Source organism: Bombus flavifrons, chromosome 10 (genome assembly GCF_040668555.2).
Source record: "Bombus flavifrons isolate JBK064 chromosome 10, iyBomFlav1_principal, whole genome shotgun sequence".
NCBI classification, from domain to species: Eukaryota; Metazoa; Arthropoda; class Insecta; order Hymenoptera; family Apidae; genus Bombus; species Bombus flavifrons.
Window position 1 is genome coordinate 12,856,960 of NC_138451.1, and position 15,293 is coordinate 12,872,252.

The window sequence follows — 15,293 nt, forward strand, 5'->3', positions numbered from 1 at the left end:
AAATACCCGCAATCTCTTGACTGGAACCCGACGATGTCAACATGGCAAGTTCGTCAGCAAATTTTCGTGTTAGTGGTAGTCGGATTTTGCATCGGGTTCGTTCACAAAGTTTCATCCTTGTGCGACTCGTTGATAAGGCATCAGGTTCCTCCGCACGTGATTCTATTCCTAGAGCTCCCTGATAACGCATCAAGTTCCTCGTCTTCAATATTCCCAGCGGCTCCATCATTTCCGTCAGGTTCGTCCGTGCATCTTACTAATAAATTGATAAACCATATTCCTTTAGAATATGGGATCCCTCGCCGGCCTCTCGCGCTACTCGAATCTCGTAATAACCTGCACACCCTCCAAAGGTGAAAAGTTCCATAATCAATGCTAAAGCTTTGAAGATTAATTTCGACTTTGGTTTCTCAAAACTACGAGAAGATTAATTTCTATCTTGTCTACTTACGATATTTGTAATGTATTAAGCTATTTCATAGGTAATGTTGTTTATATATTCGAACGTTAATGTATCGAAAAGTTATTTGTCAAATTGCATTGCGATCATCGAAAACGTATTCTGACCGTACTTATTAATTACATAATTTTGTATCAGCCTATTCGAAAATAGTTGTTTCATTTTTTAATTCACTTATATTCTCCGTATTTGATTCCCTATTAGCGATAAATGGTGGCAACAAGAGGGGCACTTATGTAAAACACCTCATTCATTGTTAAAACTGTGTTGATTGGAAGTACATACATATGCTACGTGAAATGCGAAGCTTTACGTTTGCATAAATCCTATGTATAACGAATTTATGTTACCTTCGATCGTTAATTCAAATGTTGCGGGACATTTGTAATCAATTCGATAAAATGAAATTTTCAGCAACGTGAAATACTGATGGATTAAAGATGTCGATCACGTAGATGAGTTTATTGGTACGGACAATGTGCAAATAAAGTGTTCGATATATTTCACACACGCATGGTCTTCGTATAAATGAATTCGGAACGAAAACAATTTGTTTGAATTAAGAGCTGTTCATCAAAAACTGACTCATCATCAAAAAGTGTGATAAAATGTTGCTCCATGAATTTTTATTTTTAGTTAATTATTTAACTTAGATCGTTCTATTTAGTACCTAATTGGAATATAAACATTGAAACTGTAATTGTTTAATCTATAACTTGAAGATCTTTTCCTGGCTGAAATATTTCTATTTCAGTGGAAACAAGACTATGAAAGAAAAAAGCAAAGAGAATTGCTTCTACTAAAATGTAACGTTTGTATTTTGATAACGTAGTTAAGACAGTGATTTTCTACCATTTAATTAAAAATTATATAGTGTACGTATTATTCTACATTATTTTTTCCAAACCATATTTTTCTTCACCGAGAAAAGATCACGATGACGCGAAATAAATTACATAGTAATAACGTTGAAGTATTCTTGAAAAATTTACACACAAACATTCGATCATTTATTTTCAGAATTTGCACTTTTGCAAATTGCATTGTTTAATTCACCGAACATTAATCTTTTTTATGAATTCCCTTTATTTGCGAACGAAAGTTTGTTAATCGTATCGAAATATGACGCAAAACAGTATATTCATAATTGAAAGATCGTTTACCGTTTAGCGATCATCAACGATCATCGCCTATACTCCATTATTTTGCGCTTTGTTTGTCCATTTGTATGTGATTTCGTTTTGGTCACGTGACACGTGTTGTAAATAGATCAGGACTCGGATGAAATGAGGCCACGGTCCGAAATCTCGATCGATAATTTGCAGCCCACGAAAGTGTAATTGAGTTTTATTGCATTTTAATCCAATAAAAGCTTGTCCACGTTACTGAAATGCGATAATCAATCCTACCGCCATGGTAAACGATATTCGACACAGATGGAAGGCAAATGCGATGTGACACAAGTCATCTTCATTAATTTGCAAACAATGATGATAAGCGAAAAGGTGCTTTTCACATACTGTTCCCCTAAATTTACCTTCAAGGTGCTTATGCGTCTCCTTACACTAAATAAACTTGTGGCTAATGAAATTGAAAATTTACAAAAAATAGACATGGATCAATTTGGCTTCTGGGAGCCTCATTTATCGGTGTATCATCAGTTTCCTATGTGTCATTTATATTTTTATACCCGGTATCGGTGTCAAAGAAACATACTTTGAATAAGACAAGCAATTTCTACCGATACTTAAATTAATATTTAAGTTAATAGATCAGCGATCATGTTCTTTTTCAGTCCAGCTGTGTACGTACAGAAGCTCCAAAACATATTGGTATTTATTGTAGCATTTACATATTAATTAATTAGGTCTAATTACACCACATTTCGTATCATTTAGTACTACTAGAAATTTCATACTCCGAAAATCAAACGTATAGTACCTGATTTAAAAAATCCTTCATTCAACAGTTTGCAGCCATTGTAAATTGGAATATTACGTTGTTTTCAGATACTAACTGACACTGATTATTTGTTACGAAATAATGAGACAGATAATATTACAATTTCTATCTCGCGTAGGTTCTACGAAGCAGCTGTATTCGAAGGATTCTAGAGACGAAGATGACATTTCACGGGACACGCTGACTGGAAATGCTGTGTGCGCTGTCACGCGAACGATCAACAAGTTTCCTATTGAAGTGGAATTAAAAGTAAGGTATAATAAGATTCACGGAGAGAATCGATTTCCTGGAGTAGTTTCGAGTTGGTTTTCAAGCAGTTTCTCCTGGAAATTGTTTGGGATAAGTAGGGAACGATTTTCCTAGCCAGTGTATAACGAAGTTACCTTCGAAGGCATCGACGATTCGTTAAAAATCGCTAGTCGACTCGTCGACAAACGATAAAATTGCTAATTAATGTTATCGGGTTAGATCGATGGCGGAAAAACATTATGGTAATAATGAAATAAAATACGACTCCGGAGGAAAAATAATCCAGACAGCGCTGTGTCTGCAACTTTCCCGCTTTATGTTTCGCCGATCAAAGCGGGATATCTCTATAAATATTTACGGAGTGCAGCTTTTGAGAGTAATACGTGTAAGGTAGAAGATATAGATGCGTGTTAAACTTATTATATATCGTCACATCTTGTAAAATGAGAAAGAACAAACGCTCGATGTTGTGATCATTCAATTTTAAAAAAATAGGACTACATACCGATTAAAATGCATTATACGAGTTAAGTAAAATGTGTATAGTTAATCGAAGTTACGGAAAAATTATTCTTCTAATTCTAGCCACTCCATAATAGCGTACACGATCAATCAATATCAATTGTAACACAAAGATTTACGTATCTGTCTCAAAACCACGTCCAGCGCGGCGCGCTGTCGTTTCGTTGTTCCGCTTCTCGACTTACTTTTCCAATTACCTTCGACTGCATTTTCATTTCGAATGTGTCGGACCATTTTCCGTCAAGTTACACAGGTCCTCGGTGTTCGTTCTGTCCGCATGAATACACCTGCGGCCATATACATATATACACATGAGGAACCGCACGCTCGTTTGCTCGTCCGTTCGTTCGGAGAAACTTCTTCGAACTCCTTCAGATCTTTTTCCCTGGTAAGCTGATGATCTTCTTCAAGTCGGGACTTCACGTCCGGTAGTTCTCGGAGGATGCATTCGAAGAGTCTTCAGCAGGGAAATACGATACAACAACGAATGTAACGAAGTATAATTCCTCGGTATACATGTATATATACTGTACAGGGTGATTCATGAATGCATGCCCATACATCGGCGGGTGAATCTACACATTGAAGTAAGTAATAAGTATCGTATGAACCATTCCCAGACCAATGTGATTAAATTCATTCGTTTAAACTTTCACGACGGTTGATGGATGTCACGTCTTTTTATTTTTGAACGCTACAACTCGCTTCTTCGGAGCAAACCCGAAACAGTTTCATGTTCTGCAGAAGCGAATTATAACGTTCACAAAACATTGGCGCAAAAGTGTGACGCGTAACATGATTGATCATGAAAAATCGAAGGAGCAAGATATTCTCCTTCCTCCTCTATAATTCGTAAAGTATGAAACATGTAGGTACGACATTTTTTACTTGTTTTAGTGCTGGTAGATTTATCCCCTGGACCCGCATTTCCGAGTCACCCTGTAGATACCGTGGCCTGGCGCACAATAGCAGATCAATGTTCCAAAGACTGGCGGATACAGTTTCAAAGAGTAATATAATTAGCAGAGGCGTACTCGAGCAAGCAAATACATCGGCCTGAGGAGTTTCTAGAGGATCCTATCGCTCTCCGCCACTGTGGACGTGATCTTTATGCTCCTCCATCGGTAACGAGGTTATTCAGCAACGGCGCCGGATCCATTGTTTACGTTCGTCGGGGCTCGTGCAAATTTTCCTCCGGCCGCGGTAGAAACAAGCGTGGAACCGACGAGCGAATGGGACAATCGCTGGGATAACGCTTCGTTTCTATGCTCGTGTCGACCCGGCCCTACATAAAGGAACAATTTGTGTGACGTTTATACGCGCATCCTCCAACCAGGTGAGCGGAAAACGGATTTTGGAAAGAGACGGAACGACTGTTTCTCTCACCTAATATTCTTGTAGATTCAAGCGTGCTTCAATTAGCCCCGCGCGTTCGCGTACCATCAAGAATTAGTTATTGTGAACGAACCAACCTCTGTCCCGTCTGTCGCCTTCGAAAGGAGCTAAACAACTTGATTTACAAGTTTCGTTCCTCGCGTAGGGTAGTTAAGAACGCTGTTACGACGGAGTTATTAGCACCGCACAGGATTTTACCTTGCACTGTCTCGTGTTTCTATGTTACATCACGTTTGAGACTTTATTTCCTCGTTGAATTCTATTCACGTCTTGAACCAATTCGTTTCTTAATAGCTGACATATTTTGCATTTTCCATGTTTAACTTCCAATAGATACGTATGTAGTTATAAATGTCTGGAACAATTGAGATTAGATTTACATGGGATTATTCAATTTCTAATTTATTTATTTACAGCTTCTTTCAGTAGGTATACATTCTATGTCATAACTCAGTCTTCATAAATGTAATTCAAATTATGGTTTATGGATGGGGTTAAGTTATGGTTGTGTGTTCTTTTCACACGGTATACAGCTTTTGTCTGTGTGTCGGGAAATGGCACTTTAGGAGGAAAAGTTCATCTATATCGCTCAACGAAGTATCTAGATTGTCCGATGTAGCATTTGTCTCATAAAAGAGGTCTGCGGACCATTACACCCGTAAATTTGGCAGTCAATCTTAATTTTCAAAAGAATGGCTCACAATACAGTATGTAAACTATCTAAATGAAGAAATTGCATTAGTTTTATTATTCACTTTTATTACCCGTAAATGTTTTCACTACTCAATTACATTTATCTATTTTCAAAAATATTTTATAGAAATATATGTAAATATATTTTAATGTTAAAAAAGGAAGGATAATATAGAGTTATCGACCAACTAACATGTGGAGAAACACTAAATGGAAGTGACTTGTCGGTGTACAACATAAAATTAGAATATGAAATTCTAGCAATCTCTTTATGGATTAAATGTTGGCACGAGGGAAATCCAGGCTACAGCATAATAAAGTATAATAAAATTAGAGCTGGTGGCGGAACAAAGGTGAAATATGAAATGATGATGCATGAACATGTCGCATAAAAATAAAGAAGCTAGCCACGTATCGCAATATTGCATAATTCTTTGTTCCATACAAAAAGAATTCACTATTCTTCATGTGACGGTGAAATACATTTAAATTTGAAAAGCTGTTGCGTAAAAATGTTCGATAATTGTGAGAGAAATGTTCGTGAATATCAAATATAAATCGAAATTTACTTTATGAAATAAAATATAATTATTAAATATAACAAAAAGCGAAATAAAAGCTTGATAAAATTGAATACCACAGGCTGCAAAAACAGCCTGGTTTTCTTAAAAAATTCTAAAATTTTCTTTGCCTATATTGTATCAATTTACTAATTTTTGGTCAGTGACCGCATCAAACTTTTAACTAAAATGCATTTTGAAATATTCGGATTTATCAACGGCAGGGATGATATTAACAGTTTCGAAAGAGATTCAGCCTGATAAATACCCTTATATTTGCATTATAATGGCCTTCGTAAATATCGCGAGTACCCTTTTGTTTGACTGAGTGTAATTTACGTAATTTCATTCGTAAATCGGGATTATCGAGTTGAAATGGCAACGATCGTTTGGAAATTTACATGGGTAAACTGTTCTGGTAGGAAGCACACAATAAAAATAAATTGTTGAAGATAATAATTGGAAAATATATCTGGTAGCGAGGAAGATAGACGGAGAGAGAAACGCACGCATCAAAGAGACAATATTCGAAATTATGAAGCGTAGAGACTGTTTGGGTCGGTAGTCACGTAAAATGATAGAGATCGCTTCAAAACATTGTTATTAAATTTACTATTGAGAGGAATGCAATTCTCGTAACTGTAATACAATCAGTGTTTCACGTGATGCGACAGAACGTGCTTTTTGCATCGTTCACAGTTCAACCCCAAAAGTCAAAATTTCGTTACATTACCGATAATGTTTGGCGACCGATAAGTTGCATCATGTGTGATGTGCTCTGGTTAAAAGAGATTAACGTGCGAAAATAGCTTTCCGAGATAAACGTGTTGAAAGTACTATTTTATTATCAAAATTTATCATTAAAATTTATTATTAACCTTTTCACTGGGGTGTTGCCTCTAGGGAACACAAAGAGATTACTGGTGATTACGTAGCACGAAGTTACGCAAGCTCCAAATTGTTTAAAAATATATTCCTTGCAGTTTCGCCTTCACATTGTACTAAAAAACAAACGAGCAAATTAAAAATACGCCGAATTCAAATGATTAATTTATTATTAAAACCACTTACAAATAATTTGTAATTTTTGTTAGTTATTTATTAATTGTGCAGCCAATGATTACTATTCTAGGAAATTGGAATTGTCTCATTGAAGCCTCTTTTGCCTATAAAAAAAGATGAAAATGTCAATCGACTTTTTTCACATTTTAATCTCTCGTTACCAGATCGCGTCACTCTCGAAATTCCTAAAATTATAATATATTCATTAAAAAATTCAATGGTAAGTGTTGGAATATGGACTTTCATTAGCCACTGTATGTAGGGCGAATCTACTTGGATTAAAGTTTGTGGTCTGGTCAACCACGTGCGTAACATTCGCTAGCGTCTACAATTCCATTGCTTATTCTATTAGAATATCAGAGGAGCCATGTACACTCCAAGTTAACGTCACTTTGCTTAGAACAGACAATATGGTAAGCCGGTAAGAACAAACCGGGACTAGCAGTCATCTTTATAATGCATGGAACGCAGACGTAACTCCTCTTAGTTATGTATGATTGAACATTTGCTTAACAAATACTACAACATTACTATGGGTCCGCTTAAGAGTAGATCCGATTCACGGCAGACTGTAATTTTATATACATAGTAATGCTAGGATCTAAGCGAGAAACGTGAAAGCCAATTATACTGGTTAAGTCTGACTATATATTTTTGGACGTTTGGAATTTGGAATATACAACTCCGGATGCTATTCATGAAATACGAACTTGATGATGGAAAGAGGGTAACTGTGGCCTCTATAGTGACGGTCAAAAGAAAGATTAAAGTGTAAATGGGAAAAACGCTGTAATTTTACGCAACTGAATCATATAGTTACAAAGGAAATGAATGTACAATATAATTGTATGTTTTATATCTTTGTGCATGTTTAAGACAAATTTTACGTATACTCTCATGTACACAAGTATAAATTTTGAACTTTCTTTTGTTCGTCACTCTGCTTACAATATGTTACAGTAATTTGACTTTCTCTACATTATAAAATTTAAGAAAAATTAAGTAATATAAAGAAATATAGACTATAATATGATATAAACAGGAATATCGATTTATAATCAGTCGCGTTGGTCATCAAACAACAATTTCGCATATGCTTCGATACTCATACGTGAAACATTACGATGCGGTTATAAAATATTACGAAATGGGTACAAAAGTGCAGTTGGGACCAGAACAGGAATCGTACATAAGTATACTTCCCTTGATATTCTTATCTTTTTCGGTGGCCATTCTGCTGTGATTTATTCGTTTTCCAGGGATTTATTCACGCATGCACATGACACGACGGGAGTGAGGGACCTGTTGCGACCGGCTTGCGGTCGAATTGCAAAAAGATTGAATCTGCCACGTAATATGCTGCAGCGCTCAGTAACATTGTATAAACCGACGTAATTTAACCGCTTTCGTTGGTTGAAATTAAAATCGGATTGTTCGTATTTCGTCGCGGTGTCTGCGAATCTACAATATTTCCGTTATATTATGAATCAAAACTTATGGTCTTTCATTTTCGGGAATAAAGATAGGAATTGATATATTTCCTTACTTTAAATACAAACATAGTGAAGTTTGCAATTATCATGATTATATTGGTCACGTTTGTATAACATTTTGTATAATATAGTTTGTATAATATATTTATAAAAATTACCTGTACTGAATATTCGGATGATTTCCTAGAATCGCTGTATATTGACATAATTTTCATTTATATAAAGAGTCATAGCCAAAATTGTATACAGTATACAAAAGCATATTTCGTGTAATAAAAGACTCTGAGATGATATGGGTAGGCATATGTTGTAAATGTATCTATATTTACTGCGTAGTACCTGCGTAGTAGTATCAAAAGAAACGAACTTTTTTAAATATGAAAAATAAAGTTATTGTAATTCAGTTTGGAAAACATATCACAGCCAAGATCGTATAGGTAAACAAAATTATATTATCGTTTAGATTGAGAATTAATACTTTGATTTTGGTTGTAACTCATTGTATATTATATGAGAAGCTACGTACACTGTATGTACAGGTTAATATTACAGAAAGAGTACCTGATATTTCATGTTACTCGCAATTAAATACGAATCCACACTCAGCAATCAGCTCGTACAACAGCACACAGCAAACGTACACACGCACATACACGCAGCATTTTGAGAAAACACAATAAATTTTATGTTCAATCGCGAGAAAATTTTACGTCTTAAGAGTAACGTCGCCATCTTGAAAGTGACAGCGTCTGACGTAATTGGGCATTTCTAATTATAGCGTCGCTACTAGCGGCGGGCACATTTGAATCCAAATTTCAATGTGATTCAAAGTTTCTCAGTACTGTAATCATTATTTCACAGACTAATTATTTGCTGTATAACGGCATTGTATTTGTTGTAGTATTTACATACTAATTAACGAGACCCACGTATATTAAATTTTGTTTTATTCAGTAGTATTTTCATATGATTATAATTTAATGCTATGAAAGTGTAACGTACAACCTTATTAAAGGACGCTTCATTGAAAATAACAATAAGACAATATTTTTTGTAACTACTGTATACAAGAATGAAAGTAGTTGATGGAACGTTAAATATTAATTAAAAAAGAATGACTATTATTAGTCGTGCACAATACCGTTAATCGTTTTAATATTTAAACACAGATTGTACATGTAGTTTGAATATTAAAAATCTTCGTTTGAGTTTTCTGTATGTTCAAAGCAGTGTAAGAACGATCTTGCCTGAGATGTTTTGTATTTCACGAGGTATTTTGCGTTACAAGCCCTGAAGGCTCTTTCCAAAAATGATGAACTTGCAGCACTTGTCAACTCAAGCGCCGCCCCATCAGCCTGGTATCAATAATAAAATAACCGCTTGCGCGACTAATAATGTACGAAACAATCACGGAACGTGTATAAAGTTAGATTATCTTCGGGGTTAACGAAGTTTCACGCCTCGCTTCGTAACCGACGTAATTATCAGCGGGTCACGGATAGATACGCTCATTGAATATGCGCTGAGCCATGGATATTGTTTTTCCATGTTTTGTAGATACGCTTAGGTGATTTAAATAAATTTACTATTTCGAACAATATTGAAATTCCGTAGGATTCAGAGAAATTGACGATTTATTAATCGAGGAAGCTTAATGAGTCGTTATAACGCCGACATTGTGTAATTTCTTTTAAATGGGTTCGAGATACTGCGAAATTCAATTTTCCAAAACTAAAATTTCGTACAATAATTGATTAGTAAATGATTATAATAAATCATTGATAAAATAATTGGAACTGAAACATATAACATTAGTTTATTGGCACTTGATTTATGAGTGCGAAATTGTAATTTAAGGGGAACAATAACATTTAAATGAGCGTTTAACTTAACTTCATTAACATTTAAATTAAGCCCAGGGCGCAAACACACATAATTTTTCCAACTAACGAGGCTTTCATTTCATCAAATTTAATTTATGTCTATATCAAATTTAATCTGTTCGTTGAACTATTACTTCCGCTGAACAAGATGTTTTTCCTTTAAAGCTCTCCTTTATTCTTCCTTCTATAATTACCGTAAGAGCACAGTCTTTACGGAACTTCTATCCAAGGCCATAGTCTACAACGAAGAAACTTACGTTTATCTTTTGATCCAATGTACGATCTAAAAAAGTACCCTCTATGCTTTCATAGTATAGGATATGCTGACATCTAGAGTAGCTTACAAGCATTTGCAGTACAGGAACTTCAATTTTGTCATCCTTTGAACCACGGGAAACATTTACAAACTTTAGTCAAAGACTCGTTCAGATTAGACAAGTTATTTGAATATCTTTATTTCAGTAACTTGAAATCGCTTTATCAGTGTAAACTTGTTATCTTTTATTTATGCATCTAATTAGCCTTTCTGTACGGTTTAATTGCTAATAATCAGTTGACGATAAGAATAAAAATAAGTAACAATAAGAAACAATAATAATTTTCGACTTTTAATTGAATATTCTTTGAATAGCCAAACCAGGAGCTGGCTTTAATGAATTTGGAGGGTGGAAAGCGGACTGAGATGATTGATTAGCCTAATTTTAAACTAGCCCCCTAGAAAAGTAGCGGAGAGCGAGAACGTGGTAGTATGCAGATAGGTGAGTGCCCACGTTGAGTACCAAAAAAAGGAAACGGCCCTGAATTTCGTACAAGTTGGTTGTAATTAGGGTGCGTGGTACTCCATTGTACAGACAATTAAGATGAGCACGCTATAGCCATGTTTTAATGACAACCGTATGGGGCTTCCTTGATAATTAATTAAAAATTAAATGCCTATGGTTCGAACCGTCAATAAATTAATTTGTTTCATCTGAGGATTATCGAATATTGTTTGCAAATTTTAGAAATATGAAGAATTATAAATCTTCACAGAAATGTAGAAATAAAATAAGAATATTCTTAATTTAAATAAAATTCTCCTCATTTCTAAATAGCACAAGTTTTAGCTCTTTAATACATTTGTAATTCATATAACTTGATATTTTTTCAATTTAGTTATCAAATTATTGAAATAAGCCAGTCATAAACTTGCATTTCTGAGAAAAAATTCAATTGCACTGTGTCTTTCTACGTTTATAACTACACGAGGAATAAAACAAGAGCTAATATGTGTTTTATAGTTAGAAACGTGTATTCATATCTTGTTTTCAGAACGAAAATTTCGCAATTTTCCTGTTTTCATGCTATTTTCGTGGCAAATCATTTCCACACGAAATACAAGGAAAGCTTTGATAACAAACGCTTGAATAGCTGAATTTGAACTGTCGCATGCATCCGCACGATCACGCTTTTTTACCCTGTACGCTGCATATGACACAATAAAACTTCAGTCTTCGTGAACTTGAAGCTATCTACATACAAGTAGAACTATTCCACATTCTATATACAATAAAAATAAAACCGCAAATTAAGTTACGATACTACAAGTTAAATGTAATTAAAACAGGTTGAAATCTGTACTCTCGAGTAGTTGAAATTTAAAAATATGTTTTCGCTAGCAAAAGTTTTCGGTGTAGTTTAGATTGTGCGTCACTCGAGTTCCTTTCGCAAAATATTTCACTCTTTCACTGTGGAGCACGTTTAAATTTGTAAATTGCGAAGATTTGATATTTTGAAATCCGCAATATGAAAGGTGTATATTAATCAACAGGTAAATACTTAGATATATTCAGACGAAATTCTTTTAAATATCGCAACATGTGTTATTGCAGCACAGTATCATTTTAATTTACACTGAAAGGATCAATAATATATACCCCCACGCAAATATTATACATTACTGTTTAAAAGCAATGATCGAAGAAGTAGAAGGCAAACAAAAGCGACAAGCAGAATATCTTGGAATTGGTTCTAGTGGCGATAATTGATTTCTACGGGGACGAAGATGAAGTCGAGGAGAAAAGATGGTGATTCCATTACATTGGGACGATAGTTCGTTGTCGCTGTGGTCTTCGACTTGAAGTGGAAGGAAATTGAAAGGAAGAGAAACCCAGTATAAAGTATGCATTACGTCGGTAGCAATGGGGTAAATCGAATTGCACTTATCGACTTAAACCGGCGATCGAATGCCCAAGGGGTTGCGTGACTCCACCTTTGCCTTCCAAAGCGATTCTGGCACACACCTAAATGTCTACCTTGCGGAGATACTTCGCAGATTAATGTCAGCTATGCGAGACGACTGCGTGTACGCTACGATAAATGTGCAAGTACGCGTGATATCCAGCAAAACGTTTCTATCTTGAACTTTGTTCGGAATACTTGGCGTCCCTTGATTGCTCGAGCACGAGTTCCACCAGATCTAGAACCGAGAAGTTTAGCGTCCGATGCATCCAGACGATCGTTGCTACCCGCATTGGCGTTGTTTATTGGCTTAAAACGGAGTTACGAACCGAAGATGCCGATAACGAGCATTCAGGCTCCTAAGAAGTTCCCTTTCGATTTCGAGTTTTGCTTTTACTCCGTTAATTCCTCCCCGAGGATCGAGGCAAATAACGCGCGGAGATAGAATAATCTGTTGTAAGGACTTGTGAAAAGAATTACCTTTGAATCGTGGAAATGCGCGGAAAGAGTACTGTTTAAGAGGAACGATGTATATATTTCAGTCGACGCGATTATTAAAGTATAAAACTGTGCAATTTTACATCCCAACGTTATTCATTGTATCATATAATATACGAATGATACAGTATAATTTTGATATTGTTCGTTTTGCTAGATTTTTGGTATTTCAATTGCGAGTTTCGAGCATAACTTTCAAACATATTTGGAACAAATTTTCATATCTGTAGAACGAATTATTTATTAAAATATTTCAAAATACACTGTGAATTTAAATAATATAAATTGTAGTCATATCGCATAAATCATAGTTATTTTACAAGTGTCTACAGCATACACTTATAAACACATCTGAAACATACTTTGCATTGTCAACGCCATTCCGGTGCTCTGCACTCTGATAATATATTTGCTTTTCCTTCCACACCGAATCTCTGCAAAATGTTTCACACGCTCTTTGCTTATCGTCATACACATCATCCGTTTCACGTACACTCTGCTCCTACGTAGCATGCATTTTTTCTTTCACACCATCGCCACACATCCGTTACTCTACAGTGCTTTTCACCATTCGCTTACATCTTCATTCTCATTCGCAACACCTACGAATTACAACATGAATAATACAAACCAGGTATATATCTCGGTTTTATTAACTTCGAAATGTCAAAATGATTGAAATTGATGAATCAAACGTATATCAGGCGAATGGATTTCAGTTTCATTGAATGTACACCTCACTTCTTTCTTTCTTCTTTCCCTTTCGTTGTGATAAAATATTACAAATTCTTGTTGATATGCGATACTTTTGTATGTTTTTAATATGTATAAGAATTCTTTATTACGTCGTTTAAAAATAACGACTCATCAATCATTTTGTGACAATTTATTATTCTTCTTTTGTATCACATTTATTGTTGCAATTCTTTTTGTCTTTTTTTTGTATTAAGAAATTGTAGTGATCTCTGTCCAAACATTAATGTATAAGAACCACATTATCTCTTCTACAAAGCTAAATATGCAATGTCCTTATATTTTTATAAATGATAAGTATGTATCTTGTATAGTATGTACTAGGTTCATAGGTCAATGATTACGTACGCTCGAGAACCAATAACTTCATTTTGTTCGAATTTGTAAATCTTCAATAATGCTGTTTATTCGGTAAATTCAATAAATTCAATAAATCAACTGTGAGAACAGAATTAGAAGCTACAGAAAGAGATCTAGAAGAAAGGTAAAGAAAAACAATCGCAATAAGAAGCAAGGCAAGGATCACGTTGGTGGAATGAATATGTTTGAGATGTTGAACGTGTTGGCCCATAAGACTATTTATCGATAGCAGAAATTGAGAATAAATACGAAATTGGCAAAGATAAAATTCGTAACTTTTACTTCAATCCACTGGTTGCATAATATTTTATAAGACGAATAATTTTCTAATTTCCAAACAGACGGGAAGACAACAGTTTATGTTCCCTAGGTCGGTTAAATCTACTTACAATTTAATGTAATTAGAATGTAACTAGACATACCTATCTTGATACAGTGAGAACCAACAAGGTCTTGTCAATTACATAGCGACCGCCAAGCAACACTCCGATTACCAAATCAACGTGGATTTATCTCATTCAGGTGAGGTAGAGATAATAATTAGATTACCCATACTTGGTTTGTACTGTAAGTTAAAGGCAAGTAAGTTTACGATACCAACAGTCAACATGTTAAAAATATTATTTCCATGGAAATTCCTACGCATGCATCTATGTTGTAACAAAATCGTCAAAATTATTTATATATAGTTATATATACGTGTCTTAATATGTATGTCATCTGAAGAATTTTAAAGCATTTAGAATAAAAATAGCGATCAGAACTAAATATAACATAATTGAGAATATTTTATACAATTATATATATATTTTTTATATTTCATACAAGTTTATGCAAGTGCAGTGTATTATTTAACAAGTTGTCGGAAACTCTCAATAATCGCTTCTTGCTAGATATGACGTAGAGCCTGTATGAGTAAAACCAGCCTAACTTGTTGTTAATTACTAATTACATAATCCTATCGCTGACTCGTGTTGCTTTCTCTGAAATGTGTTTAAGATGACACCCTTCAGTGGTAAGCTATAAGACTATGTTGATAATTGCCAGGCTATTATATAAATTAATCAAGAGCTCAATCGACGTCCTACAAAAGGTATTAAGGTGAAATTAATTAGAAAACATTATTGTAAAATCTTTCTGAGATATTTCTTCTCATTTCGCTAGGGAAATTTTGAAAATAAAT

General features: G+C 34.7%; 1 protein-coding gene and 3 long non-coding RNA genes across 7 annotated transcripts in view; all 4 read right to left on the reverse strand.

Annotated features, from left to right (window-relative positions):
* The window catches only part of Sol1 (CUB domain-containing protein Sol1), a 549,725-nt gene that overhangs the window by 155,594 nt on the left and 378,838 nt on the right, over positions 1 to 15,293 (reverse strand). The window lies entirely within an intron of this gene.
* Positions 1,302 to 4,847, reverse strand: LOC138184143 (uncharacterized). Its single transcript, XR_011174256.1, has 2 exons — positions 4,580 to 4,847; positions 1,302 to 4,478 (listed from the first exon to the last, which is right to left on the reverse strand). It is a non-coding gene; the product is annotated as an uncharacterized LOC138184143 (long non-coding RNA).
* Positions 6,430 to 7,080, reverse strand: LOC138184144 (uncharacterized). Its single transcript, XR_011174257.1, has 2 exons — positions 6,913 to 7,080; positions 6,430 to 6,842 (listed from the first exon to the last, which is right to left on the reverse strand). It is a non-coding gene; the product is annotated as an uncharacterized LOC138184144 (long non-coding RNA).
* Positions 7,088 to 9,153, reverse strand: LOC138184142 (uncharacterized). The gene is made up of 3 exons (XR_011174255.1): positions 8,958 to 9,153; positions 8,555 to 8,735; positions 7,088 to 8,364 (listed from the first exon to the last, which is right to left on the reverse strand). It is a non-coding gene; the product is annotated as an uncharacterized LOC138184142 (long non-coding RNA).